General features: G+C 39.6%; 1 protein-coding gene across 8 annotated transcripts in view; it reads left to right on the top strand.

Moving 5' to 3' along the window:
- GNAS (GNAS complex locus) overlaps positions 1 to 26,434 on the top strand; it is a 265,132-nt gene that overhangs the window by 227,661 nt on the left and 11,037 nt on the right. The gene's annotated exons all lie outside the window — the stretch shown is intronic.

Below are 26,434 nucleotides of genomic sequence, written 5' to 3'. Positions count from 1 at the left end.
GTTCCCCACAGGGAACTGCCTTGTGCAAACAGTGCCTGTGATAAAGCAAGCTTTTCATCTCCCACCCATCAGCTGAGCCTGCTCAATTTGCTGCTCATGATCCTGTGAAGTCCCACTTTTGGGACTTCAAATCATCCAATCATCTGATGTCATTGTGGGTGATTGACAGATGAGTAGCCCTGTTCACCTGTCAAATTTGGCCCACGAGGCTTTATCCTGCTAAGGATCTGGCCTGCAGAGCCAAAAATGTGTTTTATCATTGATTTATAGTATCCATTCATCTTTCTAGCAAGCATCTGGAGTAGGTTTTTTTTTTTTAAAGGCTGTAGCATCTCCTTGGTCAGAAATCCTGAAGGCAAACTTGTTAGTAAGGGATGGGTAGAGTTAGAGATACTGTTAACTGATGGGGCTTGGCCCTATTTCTGGTCACTTAGAATTACAGCTTGGACATTCTGCCTGGATTGGATGTTCCTGGCAGTATCCTAGGTTTCACCAGCTATAAATGAATCTGCCCTTGAAAATTGTTTGAAGATTGTAGAATTAATTGTTCTGATTAATGAGTGATCATTGGGTTTCTCAAAACTGTATTCCTGCATCTGTATTTATTCTCTGTTATTATTTTATCAAATTATTAATCTCCTTTCAGTGAGACTCAAGGTGATTTACAAGCATTTCCTCCGAGGCACTCTTCAGTACACTGCTTTGATAGAAACCTGCTGCAGCAATGCTACTCTCCCAATCACCTCCCAAAGACAGAAAGGGCAGTATATTGTGCTAATAGTGAGTTGCAGGAATTTTGTACTTCGGTCTGGGCATAGATTGGATAAATAATTTGGAAAAGGCTTCATTTCAAGGGAAAGTGGGCTAGATACTGTGTTTATACGACTTAAAATCTTAAGAACAGGACTTAAAAGTAGGATGCCCCAACATCATAGCAAGGAAGGGTTATGAGTTAAACATTAGCAAAAGACTTGGGAAAGATGATGATTCTGGAAATCCCCATTTGTCCCTTCTAAACTAAAAGGGGTGGTGGTTGAATTACTCAGTGTTTTATTACTCTCCTGTACACTTAGTACAGTTCTCATATGACCTTAAGATGAGGTGGCCAGAGATGCACAGTAAAGTATGAATATTCCACTTTTTATACAGTGGTATCATATAGCATCCTGCCATTATATTTATATTTGCATTGTGTTACTGAAGTTCTTTTGTGTATTGTATTATTGTAAACCATTTCAGGATACTGATGGATGTATGAAGCAATACATCGATATAATATAGTTATACCTCAGTTAACAAAATATATGTGTTACTGGACATTATTTCTTTAACAGAAACTGTGGTACCAGAGGTAGGAATAACATGGAAATAATAGGGATAGGTTCCTACACCCATTCAGAGATGGTGGGTGCAGGGGCTTTAAAGAATATCTACCCAGCACCCACCCACTCCCCTTCTCTTCCTCCCAATCATATTGGATCCTTCCCTCTCCAGCCCTGAGAGAGAGCAAGAGATCTCTTTAATGCAAAGCAAGTACACAGGCTTGTAAGTTTCACCTTAAAGCAAAAGCACAGGCTTGACAGTTTTTCCATAGCAAAGCAAAGCTAGTCAGTTTCACCTTTTAAAAAGCCTTCCTTGAAAGGAGCTTCATTCCTGGAGGTTTCCTTAACTGAGGTGTTACTGTATACTAATTAACTGAATGTGCTGCAGTGACAAAAAGAGAAAATGAAATGGATTTAGATAACACTTGAGGTAGATGTAGTATAAACATCTGTTTTCATTAAGCAGAATAAAATCTGTAGGTACAAGGGTAAGACTTTGCTCTAAGCTAGGGCATGGGGAACTTGTGGCCCTCCAGATGTTATTGGGCTCCAACAGCTCTGGCCAGTATGGCTCAGGAGCTAGGGATGATGGGAGTTGTTGTCCAACAGCATCTAAAGGACCACAGGTCCCCCTTCTATACTCTAGGCCCTCCTTTGACCTCCCAAGGCAGGCAGCATTGGAAGACAAGATCTCCAGGGGCAGTAGAAATCTCATGCCCCATCAGTACCCCAAGCATGCCCTTGGCTGCTGCTCTGTTGTCAGTCTGGACAGCTATCTCTTTGTGATCAGGCACCCTGGGTGCATTATGCAGTGCACCGGTGACTAGCAGACCAAACATAACATAAGGTGGTTTAGGGGTGGGGAGAAATTTGGTTCAGTTTACACTTAAAGCCAAATATATCAAATTTGCACTTTCTGAAATAGTAAAAGAAGCAAACACAACCACCCTTCAAAATTTGCTGTATGTTTACAAAAATGCATGTATTCAGGGAAAATGTGCATAAAAATGAATATATTAGTGAAAATAACATACAAAAATGCATTATATTGGGAGAATTTGCTTGCAAAAATGTTTACATTAGTCAAATCTGTAGACAAAAAGTGTTTATGAGGAGAAATTTGCACTAAAATGCTGATGAAATTTCTTGAGGATTTTGTTTTTTTTAAAAGATCACAAATTGCTACAGAAACCTGGAGAACTGAATTTAAGATTGGAAAAATGAGAAACTCAAGAGAACTGAAACTGACAGATGCTTCCATCCCTATGGTGGATATACATGTCAAGGAAATTCAAAGTAATACACCATACGCCTGTTGCAGATTACTGGCACCATTGTTTTACCAGATTTCAGGCAATATTTGCTGAAATGTTGTCCTGGCAGACCTTAAATTATCTTTTCATCTTTACAAACTGTTTTTGCAAAAATAATTGTTCTTATGTGCCTTCAAGTCGATTACGACTTACGGCGACCCTATGAATCAGTGACCTCCAAGAGCATCTGTCATGAACCACCCTATTCAGATCTTGTAAGTTAAGAACCGTTAAATGTTCTGCATCTCTTGTTTTTTAAACAGCAATCAGAGTTATTTCCCTGCCCCAGTTCAGATTATCTTTGTGTACAAGTTGAGAGATGTATTTTTCTTTTTGAAAAGCAGACCCACATGCCATATGATAAATTGCTTTCAAAAACTCCCTTCAGTTTCAGACCATACAACATGGGGAGGGAGGAGGTACATTAGTCCAAGCCTCCTTGAGCATGCAGAATTAGTACAGTACCAGGTCTTCTGAATCTGTAACTTTTCCCAGAATCCAAATAAGGTCAGTAATCATATTCATACAGCTTACCCCATGCCTCTGTACCCTGTGAGCTTCCATCTATTAAACACCTTTCTGGTTAGGTGAACAGATAGAGGTAGGCTGGTGGTTGTGTTAATACAAGCTGCAAGAAATATGTTCAAACTTTCAAATTTGGAATTCCGAAATGCATAACAGAGATGTGGTCATCACCATCTGATGCAAAGGAAAAGAAAGTACTCTGGAAGTTCAGAACAGTTTCTGCTGTCCTCTTATAGCTAGACTACAAGAACCTCAGGTACCCATTTTCATCCAGTCTAAATAGTCGGCGCCAGCTGCCACAACATGCATAAATATTGTGGATACGCAGCATCTTCTCCCTCTTCTACATTTCCATATGCAAAGCCAGTGATCAGCTTTTGTTTGCAGGAGGAAATTCTCTGAAGATTTGTTTAGCCAAAAAGCTTGCTATAACTGTGTAATTCTTTTTTTTTTAAATAGAGTTTGGCATCGAATTTAGGTCCTTAAACCCTTGGCACTTGGGTATGTTAGGCTTTCTTTGACATAAACGAACGGAAATTCTGAATGAACATGTCACCAGTATGTTGCAGTGTAAAAATTTCCAAGATATTTGTATGCAAGCTGCTACTTTTTGAAATTCACATTGTTCAAATTGCAAGCAGACAAAATTGTATGTGGATGTTTGGGGGGGGTGGAATTGAAAACTTGCATATAGATTTGACTCTGTAGGAAGCTTATGCTACAGTTAGTTTAAATGAAAATATCCATGTAGGGGCCTAAAGGAATCCTGTGGGCTGAAGGTGCAGTTTGCATTGAATGCCTATATTAGTTTTGTTAGGATAGTTTTTATTCTTTTTTAAATGCTTATCACAGTTGTACTAGTTTCATTTTTTATTTTTTTTACTAAATTTATGTCCTGCCCTTCCTCCTATAATTCTATCTACATTCTCAACTGTATTTTCAGCAAATCTTCTTAAGCTTTATATTGTCTGTGTTGCCTATTAGTTTGCAGCAACAGCTAAAAGAGTGGTTATGACATGAGCCTCTTTGAATACCATAAAAAGATGATAACTGTAATGATAACTTTCTCAGCTCTTCAGTAAAAACTGGTTGCCATTTTTATTAAGACCTTGATTTAAAATTACTTAGATTGGCATAACTTGGAAATTGTACTGATTTAGGTTGCGATCAGCAGAACAGTTACATTTTTACACTTGTCCTAAAACAAGTTTGGTTCCATTTCCCTCCATGGACGTAGGCAGGCTTTGTCCTGCCGGAACCGGTCAAAGACAGATGCAGACATACGGGTGTGCTTTTCTTTAATAGAAAGTTTCCATTCAGAGCACTTCCTGCATCAATTTACAGATTACACAGGATTCAGCATTACTACTAGGAATGGCTAGGCACAACTACACTGCACTAAGATGTCACAGCAGTTGACTTACCTCTTTACCAGCCTTAAGTCAGGATGGGTGGGGTCTCTACTTATGTGAGGAAAGTGTCACTGTTGGGAGTGCATAGGCATGCAAGTGCTCCTCCTTAGAGGGACAGTGAGAACGCTTTGGGCCTGCTGGCACCACAGCCTACGTGTCCAAGGTGAGGGCAGTTTGACTACCTCAGCAAGGTCCTCCTCCTCAGGAGGGGGGCTGCATGGCAGCGACTGCGGGGTGAGCAAAGAAAGGAGGTGAAGGGAAGGTAGACAGACAACTTCCTGACTGGGCAGTGTTTTTTCAGTGGTATCTGGATCTACAGGGGCAAAGTTGTCGCTGTCAGCAGCGTGGGAGCCTTCAAGCTCAACCTCCTCTGGAGGCAATCACTAGTGCCTTCTCCCACCAAGTCTGACACCTCCTCCTCGTCCCCATCGCTCCATGCCCATTCCATGGGGCTCATGACAGGCTTAGATGCCAGTTTTGTCTCTAAATTCTCCATCATATCAGCTGATGACCTCGTAATTGAATAAACTTACCAAGATCACATTCTGAAAATTGATAATTCCTTGGCTAATTTTGTGAATGAAACATACTTTGAATATAATGTGGGAATATGGAAATAGGCCTACATCTTTGAGGGCCTTGTTTTATTTCAGTGATATTTCAGCTCAGGCTTGGCAGTTTGCAAGTTGTTGTTGAAAGCAATATTCATACAAACAACTCTTCTGACATGAAAAACCTTGGTCTGCTTTGCAGTCATAAGCCACAGCGAACCTCAGACTCATGTGTTCTCACTCCTCTCTAGTGTAGTTGTTGCTTCAGTCAATGATTAACTGAGGATTAGCATTATCTCCAAACCCTAAATTGTAGTTTATCTTAACTATGATTTGTTGAAACAAGCCAGCCTCATAACTCATGTTTTGAAATTGGCTTTTTTCAAACAAACTATAGTTAACGTTAACCACAGTTTGTTGGGTTCAGATGAACTCGCATTGCTTTTTTCAAACAGACTGTAGTTAACCCAACAAACTGTGGTTAATGTTCAGATGAACTCACAAGCTGAGGTTAACCAAAAATGGAAATGAAAGCTACGGATATCCTAACAGCTGTGCAGAAACGGGTAGGGGGAGCATGTGAGCGGCTGCACCCATCATGATAAACCATGTTTTGTTGTATGTCTGAAACTTTTTTTAACTTGTAAGTACGCTGGCATGGTAAGTGGAAGTGAAATAAAGTAATGGCTATATATCCATTCTGCTAAAAAAAATTATCATTAAAAAAATGTAAATGCACAGAAGCATTTCTTTCTGGAGGATGTTTCTCTGTTAAAAGAGAAACAGGAGCCCTATGCAGGCATTACAGGGATGGGAAAATAAACATGGCACTGCGGAGAAGAGCACTAGCTCTTTCACTCTTCCTCACCATTTTCATTGTCCTCCATGAGTTGGAAGACAACGTAAATGGTGACAAAGGGGGCAGAGCTTGTACACTCAACTCCACTGTCCTGGCTCACATATTTATTTCTCTGAATGTTAATGCCAGAAGGGGGCTAGATCTGCATCAAAAATAGTGCAACCATGTAGTGTATCTCTAACACAGTATAAATCATTGTGCATGTTGAATGTCCTTCTAGTGCAGTAGAACTTTCCTTCTCCTTGCCCTGCGCATTCCCCAAATCTGTTCTGGGCATTCCCCAAACTTTCTGGAGCAGACTTGGGAGAAGAGGGAGGAGAAGTTCTGTTGTGCTTATGAAAGTGATCTGCATTTGTAGTGATTTAGTTGCATGCACCCATTGTTTTAATTTAACAGGCTTTTATTAATGATCTTTTTTATTGTGACTTCACTGTGCCTTTACATTGTAAGCCTCCTTTGTCCTCTTTTCCATCGCGATGTTTTTCATATCCCTACCAGATGGATTAGTTTTAAATCATCACCTTGGAACAAAAAGTCAGTTTAAATAAAGTTTCCCATTTTAAAAATTCCTGATCAAGCTCAGATATGGATTGGTTGCCATTTGGCATAAGACATCGAGCATTTTCTTTTTTAAATAGAAATCACTTTAATGGCTTTGGATTTTTAAAATTGGTAAGCAAAATTGCTAACACGAACAGTAACATGGCCTTTGAAATCATTCTGAGCCCTTGTTGTGTAAAAAGTTGTTAGCATTCACCCACATCCCTGCCATCTTTTAAAACAATGAGGTTGGTGTCCTGCAACCAGCAAAGTGTATTGGACCCAGTCCACAATATTAAGAAAACTAGAAAAGCAACCTGGTTTTCTGTGTGTGTATATGTGAGTGTATGTGTGTGTACACACACACACACACACACGAAATTATACTGTTAAAGAGTCTTGAAATGACATGGTTTGCCACAGACTGCAGGAGGGGATGAAAAAAATAAGTGTAAATACATAACTGCAGCTTTTGTATGAATAATGTAGCCTTCTTGTTTTTATAACCCTACCATAAAACCAAACCTGCATTAAAAAGTAATCAGAGTTATTTCGCTGCCCAGTTCAGATTGTCTTTGTGTACAAGTTGAGAGATGTATTGTACCTTTCCAGCCTCTCCAACTGCCTGTGCCTATTTTTATTTGTCAAGCTGGGGCTAGGCTGGCCCCATTCCAGATGTGTCTCACAAGATTTGGTGCTGATGATCTATTTATAGAACTGTGGTTCCATTGTCATGACAACCATGCTAGAGGCCAAGGCGGCTGGGAGCTATTTCTGGACTTGTGCTGTAATGTAAAACTGATTGGGAGAGTTAGTGCATCCTCTAAGCCAGACTAACTTTAGACAGGCAGAAAGAGAAAAAAGACATCTACCGTTTCTTTAAATAGACTTTCCTTTTCTCTTCTTGCCTTTCTATCTGTCTGTCTGTTCTTTAGAGCCCCCAGCAATTTGTCAAAGGTGTGAATCTTACTCCCTCTCACAATAACAAAACAAAACTCTTGCAGCCCCCGTTACATTTTGCATGTTTTCATTTTTAATTATGTCTCAAGAAAGGAATAGTATAGCATAACCATGCTGTTCTTCTTCAAGGAAGGGATTTTGTCCTCTTTTCTTCCTTTTTGCAATTCAGCGCAACACAATAATCTTCTTGGATATAGTAGCCATATGCTTTATATTCAGTAATTTTAATTCTGGGGTTTTTTTAAGTGTGCATTCACACACCATATAAGGAACTGCAAAAAGTTTAACACAAGATGATTCCAAATATATAGAGTCATACTTCACTGCATTCTCATTATTTGCTCGAAATTTTGACCAGTGGTGCCCCTCCGCCTCCAAGTGGCTAGAATGCTCTCCAGTTATTTTGTAATTAAAGCTGATTCTTCCATGAAAGTTACTTTTATATTGTGCCTACATTTGCTGTTTCTCCCTCAAACTCGAAAACATATTTTCTATATATTAACTTTATTCAAAGGTAGACTTTTCAGTACAGTGCTTTATTAAAAACGGCATTCAAAGTTAGCATATGGGCGTCACTTATTAGCTGTTGTAATTATGAAACATCCAGAATTTTATCATTTGAGCTGAAAGGTATGGTTTTATTTCTGTAAACAAAATGTCAGGTTTTTGTGGTTAATTTAAAGAATAGGACAGGTATTTCATTTTAACAGGGTCCTCCCCCCCTTTCTAACTATTTTAAACAGTGTAAGCATTTTTGAGAGAGCTGATGATGTTGTATAGTAACTAGGACTGTGAACTGGGAAGTCTTCTGTTCAAATCTCACTTCAGGAATAAACTGATAGGCATTTAAGCAAGCCATTCTTTCAGTTGTATTCTCTCTCTCTCTCTCTCTCTCTCTCTCTCTCTCTCTCTCTCTCTCTCTCTTCTTGCAATATGAATATAACATGTGCCTCTCCCTCACAGGGATGTTGCAAGGATTATTGAGAAAATTCATTGCAGTGCTCAAATTAGTGTCAGAAAACCAAATTCTTTTTGGTTCCTTGCTATTCACATCAGATTTGTTTGGTTTTAAGAATTTAAATAGAATAATTTTGTCTAGAGGGAAGTCATAATGCTCTTTATGCTGTGTGTTAATGCTAAAAACAATTCAAAATTTTAAGTATCTTATTTTTGGCATAGCATTGAGGCAAACAGCTGTTGACAAGTTTGTCTAACTTTTCTTTAAAATGAATGAGTTTCAAAGTTAATTGTTTCATTTTCATACAGAGCAATAGAACATCCTTGCTCATGTACATTTTATGACAAGTAAATGTCAGTATATCTTGTTAAAGTGAAGGTGTAAAAACAGTAGTTTGAGAAGAGACTTAAAATGGAAATTCCATTCTCTGCTCTTGTATCTTGTGGACTTGCCAGTAACCTCCACGCACTGCATTTTTAACTGAAATGGCAGATTTGCCATGATCCTTGATAGAAAGGAACCCTTTGAAAAACAATATTAGAAATCTAAAAGTTTTCCATAGTTAAAGAAAATAGGAAATCAGAAAGTGCATGTTTTTTGAAGCAGTCTGAAAACTTGAACTCGTTGAGAAATACTTCAGACACAGTGGTACAGAGAGACGATGCAGAAGTTTCAGAAGTCTGGAAGGAAAGTTTGCCTCTTTGTTTATGTTCACATAAATAGTATCAATAAAAGTACAACTGGCTTTCTCTCCCTAATCATGTACATTGTCTGTTTTAAGAGAAAAATATTCATACTCGCCTAGACCAAAAAAGCTCTGTTAAACAGAGATTGCAAATTAGTTAACACAGACTAAAAATTCAAATGACTATTCCTTGAAGGGGTTGGCAAGATTTCTGATACTCTTCCCTCCCTCCCTCAACCTAGAGAGAGGATTAATACTAACGGAAAGGGCTTCCCTCTCCAAAAAAAATCTTTCAGAAAGGGTGGAACTAAATGGCAGGATTGTTTGGGGTTTGGGGTTTTTTAGATTTCTGAGTTTGGTGTGTTGGTTTTTCCTATTTTTTTCTTTGAGACCTGCATTTAATATTTCCATAGTAACTTTTTTCTGGTGCAGCACTGCTCACTTACTGATCCAGATGCTCAAAATGTTAACACAAACTATAAAATTTGTTTGTGTTAACATATGCCCAAGTTGCTAAAGGAGTAAAAACATGTAGCTCTTCTAATCTGCAAATTGGTGAATATTGGAGGAGGGGTTTAGCCCTTCACTTCAGCTCCTGCACTCCAAGACATTTTTAAAATATTTGTATTTGTCCTGTAAGCAACATGCACCCCCCTTTATTAGATATAGAAAACATACAAGTTGTCACTTTCCTATGGTAGAACTTAAGGCACTGAATTCAATCCAGGCGGGAATCAAATAGCTATAGTATTAAAAGAAATATGCTAAAGATAAATTTAGTTCACAGCCATTGTGAAAACTTGCAGGATGCAAACCTCTTTGGGTGCCACATCTGTTGTTTTAACTCCAGGTGCGTAAATCTTAAATGTAAGGAAATCTGTGCTAGTGATAAGGTCTCCTCTTTTCCGTCTACATTCTGGGAAAATGGAATCCTAAATTAAAGAAACTTAAATCATGCAGTATAGGACTTCCGGGAAGTGGTGCTGGCTGGTGGTTGTCTCTGAGGGAGCTCTGCCTCAGAGGAAGCTTTTTTCAGGTTAAAAGCCAGCCAAGAGGAATCTTGGACTGGCTTAAATGTTCTCCAAGGTATAGGAGAACCGATCAGATCTTCCACAAGACTTCGTTGAGCTGTCGGCGGCTGGAATTGATCAGGAAATTCCTGAGATAAGAAGGCAAGCCGATCGGCTGAAGACGGAGTCAGGAATTCCACGCAAGCTGAACTGGAATAAAGCGAAGCGTTTTTTCTTCTCTCAAAAAAAAACGTTCTTAACCAGCGAGCCCACTTCTGCCTAAACCTTATCATTCGGCTTAAATTACTGCAATAAAAGGGATTTGTTTATGAATCAGCAATTGAGAAACCTGGGTGAGTCATACTTTTTCTCTTTTAAATATAATTAAGGAAGAAAGAAAATATAAACAACTTATATACTTTTTTCACGACAAAAAGCTGGCTTGAATTTGGACTTTTAAAGTTTAAAAACGGATGAGAGGTAATTATTATATTTTGGACTATTTTTCTCTTTGGACTATTTCTTGTTGGATGAATCCGCTGCTCGTATATGCTACTAATTGTTTAGTCTTGGCAACCAGAATTGTTTTGCATTCTTGGAAGCAGATAAGGACTGTGTTGTGCTGGCTGGATTTCAATAATAGGCCTGGAATATTAACTCTTCTTTTTGGTGGAGGGAAAAAAAGAAAAGAAATAGACTGCCCTTAGGTTCTGAAACAGTGATTAATATTAGAAATTAAAGGCCTCTTTTTGAAAATGACAACTAAAAAAACAACCAAGGCCCAGGGGCGAAGAGGTTCTATTGATACACAGGAAGAGGATATACCCCCAGAAATGTTTCAAAAAATAATGGAAGGGATTAATGCTATAAAACAGGAAATGAAACAGGAAATGAAAACTGAATTGACAGATATAAAAGACTATATTAAAACACAAGTGGATGAGATTAAAGGGACAATTGGGCAAATAAAGGAAGATGCAAAAAATACTAAAGAAAAGGTACAAACCTTGGAGAATAGAACAGATATACTAAATCTGGAACTAGAAAAAAATTTGGACTATTTAGCTGTGACTGAAATGAGAAATAAAGAGCATTGTTTGAGATTCCGTGCAATCCCTGAGGAAACAGGTGAAGACATTAGAGATAAAATTGTTAATGCTTTAGTAAAATTTCTGGACTTGAATGAAGATAGGATGGAATTTGAAATAGACAAAGTTTATAGAATTAACTCCAGATATGCAACAATGAAAAAAATTCCAAGAGATGTGCTTGTTCATTTCGTAAAGAAGACGACTAGAGATATGGTTTTACAGCAACACTTTAAATATACCTTTAAAATTGATGGTAAGGAAATACTGGTGATGAAGGAAATTCCTATTAGACTTTTACGTAAGAGAAAAGAATATGCTTTCCTTACAGAAAAACTTAAGCAATGCAAAATTCAATTTAGGTGGGACGTTCCAGAAGGAGTGATTTTTACATTCAGACAACAGAAATACAGACTGAATACTGTTCAAAAAGCAAGGGACTTCTTGAGAAAAGCTTCAAAAGATATGGAAGAAGATAAACTCAAAGATATGGATATAGTTCCTGGGAAACAAAGTCAACAAGGATATGCAGAGGAGGGGAAGGAAGATGATGGATCAAAAGGAGCATCAGGCAAATTTTAAAATACACGCTTAATGATGGATTACAAATACCTAACTTGGAATATAAATGGAGCCAACACGGCGCAGAAGAGAAAGAAAGTGTTTCATTATTTGAAAAAATTAAAATTGGATATAATTTGTCTACAAGAAACTCATATTCAGAAGAAAGATTCCAAATATTTGATTTGTAAAAATTTGGGTGAAGAATTTATTTCAGCTGGACCAAAAAAAAAAAATGGAGTTGTTCTCTATATTAACCCACAATTGCTTCCTAAATTGGTATTATTGGACGATAGTGGTAGATTTGTGGGGGTTGAAATTACTTTACAAGGTACAAACATTTTGATAGTGGGTATTTATGCCCCCAATGAAGATAAAACAAGGTTTTATACAGGACTTATGGAAAAATTGTCAGAGTTTTCATATGAGCATTGGTGTGTCATGGGTGACTGGAATGGGGTAATCTCACCAAAAATTGATAGGCTTTCTGAAAAAAATATCAAAGAGACACAAGGTAAATTACCGAAGATTTGTTTTGAACTCATGGAATATTTAGAATTGGTGGATACCTGGAGATATATAAATGATAATGCAAAGGAATTTACTTATTTTTCAGAAAGACATAAAACATTTTCGAGGATTGATATGATTTGGATGTCAAAAATTTTAGCGAAGGATATTTTTAAAATGGATATATTACCAAAAACTTTTTCGGACCACAATCCTGTGATATTAACTTTAAAAAAAAAAAATCTTGGATTTAGATGGAGACTAAATGAATCTTTATTACAGAATGATAAAGTAGTACAAGAATGTAAGAAGAAATTAAAGGAGTTCTTTGAATATAATTTATATAAAGGAACAAGTGAAAATATTGTTTGGGATACTAGTAAGGCATTTATGAGGGGATACTTTATTAAATGTAATTCTGAATTAAAAAAAAAGAAACAACAGAAAATGCAATTAATTTTGGAAGAAATAAAACAAAAAGAGGAAGAATTGAAAAAGAATCCAGCTAAAGTTTCTATTGTAAATCAAATTAAAATGTTACAGAAGCAAGTATCAATGTTGACAGTTAGAGAAATTGAAAGGAAATTAAATTTTGCTAAACAAAGGACTTTTGAATTTGCAAATAAACCTGGGAAATGGTTAGCATATAAATTAAGAAAAGAACGTCAAAAAAATATTATTTTAAAGATACAAGAAGGAGATGAGACGCTGACAGATAATGTAAAAATCAAAAAGATTTTTCATCAATATTACTCAACATTGTATAAGTGTCAAGAAATTCCATCTGAAAAAATAGAAGAGTATTTATCTAAACAGAATTTGCCGAAAATTACAGATTTTCAGAGACAAGTTATTAATGGCCCTATTACGTCAAGAGAGATATCTGAAGCTATAAATAAAATTAAATTAGGAAAGGCGCCAGGACCAGATGGGCTATCTGCAATGTATTATAAATGTTTGGAGGAAGAACTCTTGCTACCCTTACAGTCTACAATGAATTCTATTTTGCAAGAGGGAAAGATACCGGATAGTTGGAAAAATGCTAATATAACATTAATACCTAAAGAGGACCAAGATTTAACTAAAACAAAAAATTATCGGCCAATATCTCTACTGAATAATGACTATAAAATTTTTACAATGATTTTGGCTGAAAGATTGAAAATAATATTGCAACAATTTATTCAGGAAGATCAATCAGGGTTTTTACCTAAAAGACAATTACGTGACAACGTCAGGAATGTTTTGAATGTGTTGGAATATTTAGAACAACGAAATGATAAACAAGCAGCTTTGATTTTTTTAGATGCTGAAAAAGCATTTGATAATTTGAATTGGAAATTTATGTTCCAGGTTTTGGAGCAAATGGATTTTGGAGACAACTTTATAAAATGGATCAGATCGATTTATACATCACAGAAGGCCCAGATAATTGTTAATGGAGACTTAACGGATTCATGTGAAATACAAAAGGGTACAAGACAGGGATGTCCATTATCTCCCCTTTTATTTATTCTGGTTTTAGAAGTGCTGCTTAGAGATATAAGGCAAGATAAAAGGATTTCGGGATTAAAAATAAAAAAAGAAGAATATAAATTGAGAGCATTTGCTGATGATTTGATAATTGTACTAGAAAACCCTTTGGAAGGAATTCATATATTGATGGACAAATTAAAAGAATTTGGACCGTTAGCAGGATTTAAGATCAACAATCAAAAAACAAAGATGTTGGTGAAAAATTTAACTTTAAGGGAACAGAAAGAGTTAATGGACAAGACAGATTTTATAATAGAAAAAAAGTTGAAATATTTAGGCATCATCATGACAAATAAAAACTCAAAGCTGTTTCATAATAATTACGAAAAATTATGGACAGAGATTAAGAAAGACTTGCTAAGATGGGATAAACTACAACTGTCATTAATGGGTAGAATATCTGTGATAAAAATGAATGTATTACCGAGAATGATGTTTTTGTTTCAAACAATACCTGTAATATCCTCTGATTTACCTTTTAAACAATGGCAAAAAGATATTTCTAAATTTGTATGGCAAGGAAAAAAACCAAGAGTTAAATTTAAATTACTTCAAGACGCTAAAGAAAGAGGAGGACTGGGATTACCAAATTTGAGACTTTATTTTGCTGCCTGCTGTTTAGTCTGGATAAAGGAATGGATCTTATTGAGGAATAAAAGACTATTGGATTTGGAGGGCCACAATCTGAAGTGGGGATGGCATGGATATCTATGGTATGACAAAGTAAAAGTAAACGTAGACTTTAACAATCATTTTATAAGACGTTCTCTGTTGAAAATATGGAATAGATACAAACCAAGGTTTTATTCGAAAATACCATTATGTGTCTCAAGTCAAGAAGCGTTTTATAGAAGAGAAATGTCTGGAAAAGAGAAATGGTTAACTTATCAAGAACTATTAGAAAATGTACATGGAGAATACACAATGAAAGAGAGAGAACAACTGATAAAGGAAGGATATAGTTTTCATTGGTTTGCCTATTTACAATTGTTAGAAAGATATAAAATGGACAAGAAAATGTATGGGTTTGAAATAAGTAAATCTGATTTTGAAATAGGTTTGTATACAAATGATGAAAACATAATTGCAAAAATGTATAAACTTTTATTGAAAATGGATATGGAGGAAGAACAAGTAAAAGAGTGCATGGTAAAGTGGGCAAAAAATTTTGGTCATAACATACAAATGGATCAATGGGAAAATATGTGGAAAAAAGGCTTGAAATTTACATTATGTTATAATCTTAAAGAAAATTTTTATAAAATGATGTACCGTTGGTACATGACTCCAGAAAAGCTGTCAAAAATGTATAGTAATGTCTCTAATGTTTGTTGGAAATGTAAACAACAAGAAGGATCTTTTTATCATATGTGGTGGTCATGTAAAAAGGCGAAATTATTCTGGGCACAGATAGGTAGGAAGATGCAAAAAATTTTAAAGATAAATATTCAGTCAAAACCAGAATTTTTTTTACTGGGTTTTATGGATAAACAAATAGAAAAGAAATATGGAAGAATATTATTATATATGATTACGGCAGCAAGATTATTATATGCACAAAAGTGGAAAATGGAATCAATACCAACAATGGAAGAATGGCTACTGAAATTAATGGACTTAGTAGAAATGGATAAATTGACGTGTTTACTTAGAGAAAAATCGACAGATACATTCCTTAAGGATTGGAAGCCTCTCTTAGACTTTTTGTCGAAAGATCAAAATAAAATGATGATACTGGGATTTGATGATTAATTAAGACAGCTTATGGAGAAAAGGGATTCTGTATGTACATATTAAGGGACAGGTTTGATGTATATTATATACTTATAGCTGATCTGTGACAAATCGGAAGTCAACCATTTTATTTTTATTTTTTGTTGTAGTATTGTTATGTTTTTTCTTACTTTGTTTTGTTTGTTTTTTGGAAAAATTTGAATAAAAACTATATAAAAAAAAAAAAATCATGCAGTATAATATGTTATCTTGTCACCATTCCTTTCCCACAGTGAATCTTACGGCAACAGACCGATTTCTCTTGCCCTGTGAGTAACTGATGGTCTAGAGAAGAGTGAAGGGGCATATCAAGGAAAGCCTGCTGCTTTACTGGGAACTCTAAGAACACTGTTGTCCCTTTTTTTTTTGCAGCCGTTAATGCCTTTGGAACACCTCACTTCCATTTATGCAGAAATGACTTTATTTATTCATTTATTTAAAGTCTTCCCTCCCTAGATGCTGTCTGCTCCACACTGCCACTGCAGACAGCACCTCCCCCTTGTTCCAAACAAGGAGGACTTTTGCTGAAGCGGCAGAGTCTCTTTCAGGTACATCAAGGGCAGGTGTCTGCCTATAAAACACTTGGCAGATGCCGAAGGAGGCTGAGGGCAGAGCTACCAGGAAGAGGGGATTACTGTTGCTGCCCCCTGCCTCCTCACACTGCCACTGCTGCTGATGCCCTTGCTCAGAATGAGAAGAGAGTGCTTTTCGTGAAGCAAAAAGAAGCAAGGCTGCAAGGAAAGGCTATTTCCCCTTCCTTCCTGGCAGTCGGCCTGCCTGCCTTTCTTGGCTCCTGCTTCACTGCCACCTCCCTTGAAAAATTATTCTTATTTGCGAGACCACCCAGATCTCACCTTCAGCCCAGACAGAGCCAAGAGGCAGTGAGGAAGCACAGGACTTGCTCACCCTCCATTTCTGAGGCTAAGTGCGTGTGGCAACGTACCTCCTTTCTTCCACCTACACTCCAGCCCCCCAATCTCCCTAAGATGCTGCAGCAGTTGAGGGCTTCCCCCCTCCCACGTGCTCGAATGTATGCACGCCTGCAGATGCTTGCAGGAGGAACAGGTGTGTGTGTGTGTGTGTTCTGTCTTCTGCCCCATTTTCATTCTCCAAGTACACACTAACAAAGTCATCAGTTCTGATGATCATCCCAAGGCCTAAAAGCGCTAACCCCTCTCCTCAACTTGTGCCCTTTGTTGCCTGCAGTGCACAATCTAGTATCCCCATCACCAACACATTGCTGCTTTTTGATTATTATTAAAAAGGGGGGAAAGCTCACAGGTTGGCTGAGGCTGGGATCCTGGTATTGCAGCAGAAATGTATTTATTTAATTAATTATTGTTGCATTTATATCCCACCTTTCCTGCTCAAGGTTGTGCACATGGTTCCCCCCCCCCATTCCATTTTATCCTTACACCAACCCTGTGAAATAGGTCAGGCTGAGAGACTGTGTTTGGTCCAAGGTCACCCAGTGGGCTTCATGGCTGGGTGCGGATTTGAACCTGTTGGTTCTTAATCCAGCATTGGAACCCACTGGTGTTTGGAGACAAGACTGTACATCTTCAGACTGTTGGGGGGGGGAGAGGGGGATACCAATTTGATTGGATCTTTGCATTAAGAAAAGAAAGCAAGGAATATTTGGAGATATGATTTTGCCATGCACCATTTTTTTCAATTAACAGAGACTACAATTACAATTAGCATGGGGGGAGTCACGAAATTTTTTGAGTTTACAAAGGGGTCCCATGCTCATAAAGGTTGGGAACCACTTTCCTATAGGCTTGGCTGGTAACTGCTATGCAACGTTGGGCTTTCCTCTGAATCCTGTTTTGTTTTTGAATGCTGTTTGTTGTTAAATATTGGGACTTGATATTTCATTTTGTTTTCAGGGCAGAAGGAATGTTTATGGCATTCAAACTTGTTTTACCTAGTGTGCATGTAGTCATTGGAGTCCATCTCCAGTGAAATGCTGTAGTGCTGCCTCTTCTGTGTAGCTGGTGTTTTTCAAGGAAATCACAGGCCTAAAAATAGTCTACATAAACAACAGCAAGACAGTTGCATGCTTTTTTCCCCTCCTACTTCAATATTTGGAAATCTCTTCTTCGTTTTCTAACTGTGTCAGCATGTACAAAGCCAATGGCATTGAGTAGGAAAATAAGAATAACATTTCTGGGCATTTGCTGTAAAAATGAAACTTAAATACAGTATGAAAAATCGGAGGCCAATCCTGATCGCACTGTTAGTATGACTTTCAGGGTCCATATCCTCCTTATGATTGTGGTGACATCACAATTTAAGCACTGCAGTTTGAAGTCCATCAGAATTATCATGGATTTAGCACAGAATGTTGTCATTTGCTGGTACATTTCTACTTTAGAAGAAAAATAATCCAGGCATCCTAAAAGCCCGTCACTTGAGAATTTGTTTTAATTTTTGTTGCTAGTGCATTCTACAGTGCTCTCCAAGCAAATACTCACTGAGGTTCTTGTTTGAATTCCAAGCATCCCATCTGTGTGTAGGTATATAAAATGTATAATGTCTAAAATATGTACAGTATATTATTAATCTACAAATCTCCTTTCATATACATTTCAAGGCTGTTTATGACCATAAAATAAAAGCCACTTAAAAAGGTGTAAAATAATTTTTTAAAAACCCTAAATATAGTTTTCAAAACAATACAAATAAACACCCACGGCTGTGGCCTAAAAGGTTTGTTTTCATCCAGCTGGAAATGCTTGTTAAACAAGAATGTATTCAGTGGTTTCCAGAAATTACCAATAGTGGGCACCTGCTGTATCTCAGTCGGGGTGCTGTTCCACAAAACAGTTAGCCACACTGAAATCCTTGCTCCCAAGTTGCTGTGGAGTGCATTTTGGCATTTTAGGAACCTCACCAAGAAACTCTCCTGCAGAATGAAGGTCTCTTTGAGTAGCCTAATCCAAGCTGTATAGGGTCTTTTATGCTAGTACCAAACCTTGAACTTGGCCCAGTAACAGATTGGTAGCCAACACAGATCCCGCAGACAAGGTGTTATATTCTGGCAGTAGGTTGCCCCTACAAGCAATCTAGCTGCAACATTCTTCACTAACTGCATCCACCAGACCAGTCTCAAGGGTAGCCTCAAATAACAGCGCATGGAGAACTATGGTCAGACTATCCCCGTCCAGGAATGTCCATGGCTGTCGTAACAGCTGAAGGTAACAAAAGACACTTGTAGCCACAGAAAACATCTGCCCATCCATTGACCAAGAGCACCCCCAGACTATGCACCATAATAGAGCACGTGGTTGGGAGCATACTTGCAAGGACCTTGCCTATGTCATCAGGCTGCAAAACCTGAAACTGATTCCTTAAAACAAGGCTTGATGGAGCATTAGAATCCTAATTCAAAGCTATGTCAACCATGGTGTCAAGTTTCCTACAAGCATCAAAGTGCCTAGCAAGCAAAACACTGCAGGTCTCTGAGGGGCCCTGATGTAGGATCAACAGCTCACAGATCACCCTGAAAAGCTGAACTGGGCAATTGCTCAAGGATATTAGAACATAAGAAAAACAAGCCTGCTGGATCAGGTCAGAGAGCCCTCTAATCCAGAATCCTATTCTCACAGCAGCCATCTAGATTCCTATGGAAAGCCTGCAAGCAGGTGCTGAGTACAACAGCATTCTCCCCTCTCATGATTCCCAGCTATAGGTATTCAGAGGTAGTATGCCTCTGATAGGATGTGATGGAGGCAGGAAAGAAGCCCTCTTTGTAGCTTTTACTGCCATGCGGTAGGCATAATTATGTGCCTGAAGTTGGTTTTGGTTGGCTTCATAGTGGAACTTGTGCTTTAGTGGTCGCCTGGCCTGTTTCATAGCTCCCGGAGAGGAGGGCTAAACATGTTCCACAGTGGCCCAGAGGATGCTTGGGAGCAATTGTATCAATGGCCCTCTGGATCTCAGTGTTCCACAGCTAGAGAACATCCTCTGTAGGATTACCATCTCTATCCACTGGAAACTCCCCCAGTAAAAGCAGGAATCCACACAATTCTGGGGATGGACCATTCTAATTAAGACAGTCGCCCACCCCTACAGGGGAAGATTGGTACCGTTAGTCCAAAATTCACCAGGAAATGGTCTGACCATGACAGTGGGGTCACAGAAACCTCTCCTATTTCCAGACCACCAACTTTGCCACTGGGTGCCAAAGCCAAATCAAGAGTATGTCCTATGCTATGCGTTGAGCCAATGACCACTTGAGATAGCTCCATGATTGCTATAGAGGCCCTAAAGTCCCTAGTTGAGACCAGCCTTGACATGGACAATGAAGTGTCCTCCCCTCCCTCCCGGGCAATAATCCTAGAGTTCTCCAACAGCATGACAGAGACTACCTCCACCGGCTTGGTCAGGGAGGCTGCTGGGCAGCAGGGTGGGCGGTACACCAGTAGGAATCCCCATCTGTCTCTTTGACCTGACATCAGGTGCAGGCCCTCAAGTCTAGTCCCCAAAAGGGGAGGTCTTCTGGTGTGTACGATAGAAGATATATGGACCATGGTAAGAATTTCAGACATGACATGGAAGAATTTGAGGGTTTTGTAGTGTTCTGGATTTTTTTGAGCAGATCCTTCTCACCATAGCAGCATGTGAAAATCAGCTAGCAACCAAACATTCTTGCAACTAGCTTGGCCTGCTTGTAAATTTTAAAAAGTAGCCATGCTGTAATTCCAGATGTGTCTTTAAAAAAAGGGATCAAATAGCATCTTTTGGGGATTGAGACTATAATCCTCAACATACCTCTAGGACCAAGCTCCACTGGACATACTGGGGTTTACTTCCAAGTAAACATATACAGAAGTGCACAGCAAAAGGTTTTGAAACTTTCTGCTTCCCCTGGATTTTAAAACCATGGTTTGAAGAAGGATAGTGAATCTGCCTTGTATGAAATTCATTTATTTTCTGTTTTGCACATAGCATGAAGCTTTGTTTCTTGGTTTGTTTCGCCTTTCACACAAAAGGCAAAGCAAAGTGGCAGAAAAGGAGCTGCATGTGGATGCACACAGCTCATGCATTAAACTAAAACTTAATTGTGTGAATGTGGCCAAAGACAGGGAGCAAGCCTATCTCTTAAAGGGGGCTGTACAACTCATCAATACCCACAGTTTATGAACTACTGCTCTAACATATTATCATGAGTTTCAGTCAAGTTACTTTGGAAAAAATAGCTTGAGAATTGCAACTACCATATACAGTAATTATATGGGCTCCTTCTGCGAGGAAGGGAGGGAGGGATGTTTCAGCTCTTCAGTAGTAGATCCTTATATATCCAAAATCATCCATGCACAAGAGTAAGCTTTATCAGTAGGCTCGAGGGAACCCCAAGATTTGCAAAACTACAAAAATATAGCGGAGGTGCATTTTTCTCCAGACATCAGTAGTTTTTAGAGCTGTAGTCTCTTTACTGCCTTGGGCTACATAAGGTTTCTTGGCCGTCCAAGATTGTGAGCGCTGCTTGCAAATGCCTATTATCTTGGGCTGCAAATCAGGCCCACCAGCGCTCCTCTCTGCAAAGTCTGCAAGCCTCCATGATCTCTAGCTATAAGTAACAGGTTTGGAATGGCAAGGAGGAGGGTGGTTGGTTCAAACTGATTCAAATTGGTTTTGAAATAAGCAAGTTGTTGCTTAATTTTTGAGGAAGTAGCTTGCCTTATATTGAGCCAGTCTGGTGTGGAGGCTAACCCATCACTAATTGGAACACGTTGTTAGATGCATTGGTTAATTAAATGAGGGGAAAAAATTCGTAGCATGTTCTATTCCTATATCACACACCAAAGGATTCATTTGCCAAGAATATCAGTGTGATACCTTAAAAATAAAAACAAAAAAACTCCATGTTGGGAATTTCAGATAGTTTGCTAATGCTGCTATCACCAAATATATGAATATGGAGCCATAAATAAAACTTTGATTACAGAATCACATAAGATGTAGAGAAGATATTGCAAGTTTTAAATGTTGTTTTTGGCATCAAAGGCCATCTAATCTGAGGGGAATGTGAAGGAAAATAAGAAATTCCCCGTGTATGTTTGTAGTTGGATTTAAAGTTCATTGTTCATCATTGTGCTAGTGGAGGAACAACTCAGGAACAGATTTAAGGTGAAGAAGGCAGTTTATGGATGAATGGTCCAAATTCTGTGATGTCTTCATCTTTTATGTAGTGGTATTGTCTCAAAATACATTCCAATAAAAGCAATTTTTCTCTCAATTTGTGTGATGTATGTATAGTTGTAGCTCTTACCTTTTTCCTGTTCAGAAATAGAATCAGGAACATAATTTGAATACATTTCAGTTTAAATTGTAATTCATTGTAGTTTGATTTCAAATCTTTATTTTAATGTCAGCTCCACATTTAAACAGTCTGTCATTAGAGCACATCAGGACAGGCTACATAAGGAACTCAAAAATTACTAATATGGGTTAGGCAAGTGGTCCTGTCTACTGATTTTGTCCAGCATTCTGTCTACTGATGAAGATGCCATGGAGAGGTTATTATCCATTGACTGATGTTTCTCAGAGGTCCACTGTGGGCTTTTTTTTAACACAATTTTGCTCAAACCTCAGGCTCACCTCACCTCCTTCCCCTTCTATCTTGTCCAAAGGAGGAGAATGAAAGCTGCTGCTTCTGATTTTAAACTCATTAGAGCTCCATTACACCCATATTCTGGGAATTCTGGAGTTAGTGCAAGCAAGTTGGGATCGAACCATCGTTTAAAAACTTGTTTAAAACAGAACACAAAGTACTTTTGATCTCCTCTTCCTGGTGAGTGCCAGAGAGTGGGGGGGGGGAGGAGAGACAAACTCAGGACTTTAAACAGACTTGCACACATTATGCTAAAGCATGGGTTAGAATTGCGTCCAAACCAGGTAAGGGGAACGCAGCCCAGGCAGTTAATGGCTGTGCCTTGTTACGGTCCTCCCCACACCCACAGGTTTGTTGGTTGCCCTATCAGCCAGCTCTCAGGCCTCCAGATGCTGCTGCTAAATGCCAGATCGGTGCATAATAAGATCTCCTTCATTCACGATTTAATTGTGGATGAGGCAGCCAATTTGGCATGTATAACCGAGACCTGGGTGGGTGAGCAGGGGGGAGTCAGTCTGTCCCAGCTATGTCCACCAGGGTACCTGGTCCAGCATCAGGGTAGACCTGAGGGTTGGGGAGAGGGGTTGCTGTGGTCTATAAGAGCTCCATCTTCCTCTGCAGGCACCCTGTCCATGTGACTACTGGTCTGGAGTGTTTGTACCTTATGTTGGGTCAGCAGGACAGACTGGGGATTCTGTTGGTGTACCGCCCAACCTGCCCAACAGAATCCCTAGGTGAGCTGACGGAGGTGGTCTCGGGTGCACTGTTAAGATCCCCCAGACTGTTGGTTCTGGGGGATGTCAACATCCATGCCGAGGCCACCTTATCCGGGGCGGCTCAGGATTTCATGGTCTCCATGACAACCATGGGACTGTCCCAATATGCCATTGGCCCAACACATGTAGCAGGGCATACTCTAGATTTGGTTTTTGCATCTGGACATGGAGTTGGTGATCTGAATGTGGGGGGCCTTACATCAGACCCTCTGTCATGGACAGATCACTGCTTGCTGAAGTTTAGACTTACAGCGGTTTTTCCTCTCTGCAAGGGTGGGGGACCTATTAAGCTGGTCCATCCCCAGAGACTAATGGATCTGGATGGTTTCCAAAGGGCTCTGGGGAGTTTTCCGGCTGATAGGGCTGGCACTCCTGTCGAAACCCTGGTTGAACTGTGGAATACAGAAATGACCCGGGCGGTTGACATGATTGCTCCTGAGCGCCCTCTCCTGTGTAGAGCTCGTACGGCTCCATGGTATACCCCAGAGGTGAGAGTGATGAAACAATATCGGAGATGGCTTGAGTGCAGATGGAGACAAACTCCTGGTGGATGCATTTATACACTGGTAAGTGCCTATGGTAAGCTGTATTTAGGGGCAGTGAGGGCACCAAAAAAACAATATTTTGCTGCCACCATCAAATCATCAATCTGCTGTCCAGCGGAGCTCTTCAGAATTATCCAGGGGCTATTACACTCTGCCCCAGGGACATGGTAGAACTATCTGAGGCCCACTGTAATGAATTTGCTAGGCACTTCCAGGATAAAATCTTTAGCATCTGCCAGGACTTATACTCCAGTGTTATAGCAGGTGAATCAAGCGAGGTATCCAGAGCACAGCCTTGTCCCGATTTCTTCTATGAGTTTCAGTTGGTGCAGCTTGAGGACGTTGACAAGGTGTTTGGACAGGTTCGTGCAACCACTTCTGTGCTGGATCCTTGCCCTTCTTGGCTAATAAAAGCTAGCAGGGATGGAACAGCCGGCTGGGCCAGGGAAATGATAATGCCTCTCTGCGAGAGGGGGTGGTCCCTGGCTGCCTGAAAGAGGCAGTAGTGAGACCACTCCTGAAGAGGCCCTCCCTGGACCCAGAAAATCTTAATAACTATAGGTTGGTAGCAAATGTTCCATTCCTGGGCAAGGTCCTGGAACGAGTGGTTGCAGGCCAGCTCCAGATACTCTTGGATGAGACCGATTATCTGGATCCATTTCAGTCGGGTTTCAGGCCTGGTTTTGGCACGGAAACAGCCTTGGTCACCCTGTATGATGACCTTTGTCAGGAGAGAGATACGGGGAGTGTGACTCTGTTGATTCTCCTTGATCTCTCAGCAGCTTTCAATACCATCGACCATGGTATCCTGGGGAGACTAGCTGAGTTTGGAGTGGGAGGTACTGCATTGCGGTGGTTCCACTCCTACTTGGCAGGTCACCTCCAGAAGGCGGTGCTTGGGGAACATTGCTCGGCACCCTGGACTGTCCAGTATGGGGTTCCGCAGGGGTCAGTTCTGTCCGCCATGCTGTTCAACATCTACATGAAACTGTTGGGTGCGGTCATCCGGAGATTTGGAGTGCGTTGCCATCAGTATGCTGATGACACACAGCTCTATTTCTCCTTTTCATCTTCTTCAGGTGAGGCTGTCAATGTGCTGAACTGGTGTCTGGCTGTGACAATGGACTGGATGAGGGCTAATAAACTGAGGCTCAATCCAGATGAGACTGAGATGCTGCTAGTGGGTGGTTCTTCTGACCAGATGGTGGATGTCCAACCTGTCCTGGATGGGGTTGCACTCCCCCTGAAGGAGCAGGTTCGTAGTTCGGGGGTTCTCCTAGAACCATCTCTGTCACTTGAGGCTCAGGTAGCCTCAGTGGCACGGAGTGCCTTCTACCAACTTCGGTTGGTGGTGCAACTATGTCCCTATCTGGACAGGGATAACCTGGCTTCAGTTGTCCATGCTCTGGTAACCTCCAAATTAGATTACTGCAATGCACTGTACACGGGGCTGCCTTTGAAGACAGTTTGGAAACTGCAGCTTGTGCAAAATGCAGCAGCCAGATTGGTAACAGGGACCAGACGGTCCAAACATATAAAATCGATTCTGGCCCGCTTGCATTGGCTGCCTGTATGTTTCCGAGCTCGATTCAAGGTGCTGGTTTTGACCTATAAAGCCTTACACGGCTTGGGACCACAATACCTGATGGAACGCCTCTCCCGATACGAACCCACCTGTACGCTACATTCAAGATCAAAGGCCCTCCTCCAGGTGCCTACTCCAATGGAAGCTCGGAGGGTGGCAACAAGGGAGAGGGTGGCCCCCAAATTATGAAATGATCTTTGTGACGAGGTGCGCCTGGTGCCAACACTGTTATCTTTTTGGCGCCAGGTCAAGACTTTCCTCTACTTCCAGGCATTTTAGCATGTGTTTGAAATTGTTTTTATATTGTTTTAAATTTTAAAATTGTGTTTTAAATTGTTTTTAAAATCTGTGTTTTAAATTGTATATTTATTTTCATGTTTTTGATTGCTGTAAACTGCCCAGAGAGCTTCGGCTATGGGGCAGTATACAAGTGCAATAAATAAATAAATAAACCAGCCCTGTCTCTAAAATTAGGAATTGAGATTTTAACTATCCTAGCTAATAGCAAGCAGTAGACATAGCTATAGTGGTCCCTCCAAATCATTTGAAAAGTAATTAATGGTACTGGTTACCATAATATCATGAGGTGATAAATTTCATTGGGTAATTTTACATCTTGTGGGGTATTTCCTCTTGCTTCAGACAAAGATGCTGTCTCTCTATTTTAGTCATAACTGCAAGGTGATTTTTTTTATTATTATTTTGAGCGTTGCTTTATTTACACACCCACAATTAATCATTTTAGAAGACCCATGTTATGACCACCTACATAGTTTTTCCTGAGATTTAAAGCCCTATTTAATCTTACCTAATGGGTTTATCTCTCTCTTCTCGCCCACCACTACCACACACAGACATGTTTATTTTTCATTGCTCTTCCCTTCTGGGGTCCACTCACTTACTTTTCCATTGTTGTTTGTGTAAGGTGAGGTGAAAAGGCATGTATGTGAATATTCTAGGCTTCAATAATGGCATTATGATTATCTTTATTCTCCTGGACTATGACTCCCATCATCCGTCACCATTGGCCACACTGGCTGGGGCTGACAGGAGTAGGAGTCCAACAACATCTGGAGGGCCACAGGTTCCCCACACCTGACATAGTTGCACATAAATCCCACCCGTCCTTCTAAGAATTGTTAGTGCATATGAAGAGAACATTTTTACATCTTCATTTCAGATCAGTCTTACCATGAGGTATTTTCTATCAAGGGGAATTGCCTAACTGTTTTAAAACCCAAACATCTTTATATTTGTACTAGTAAATGAAGCTTGCATTTTGCAAGCATAGAGGCAGTTCCTGGCT

The sequence above is a fragment of the Rhineura floridana genome, chromosome 6 (genome assembly GCF_030035675.1).
Source record: "Rhineura floridana isolate rRhiFlo1 chromosome 6, rRhiFlo1.hap2, whole genome shotgun sequence".
NCBI classification, from domain to species: Eukaryota; Metazoa; Chordata; class Lepidosauria; order Squamata; family Rhineuridae; genus Rhineura; species Rhineura floridana.
Note: the sequence above shows the minus strand (reverse complement) of the source record. Positions and strands in the feature narration are given on the sequence as shown.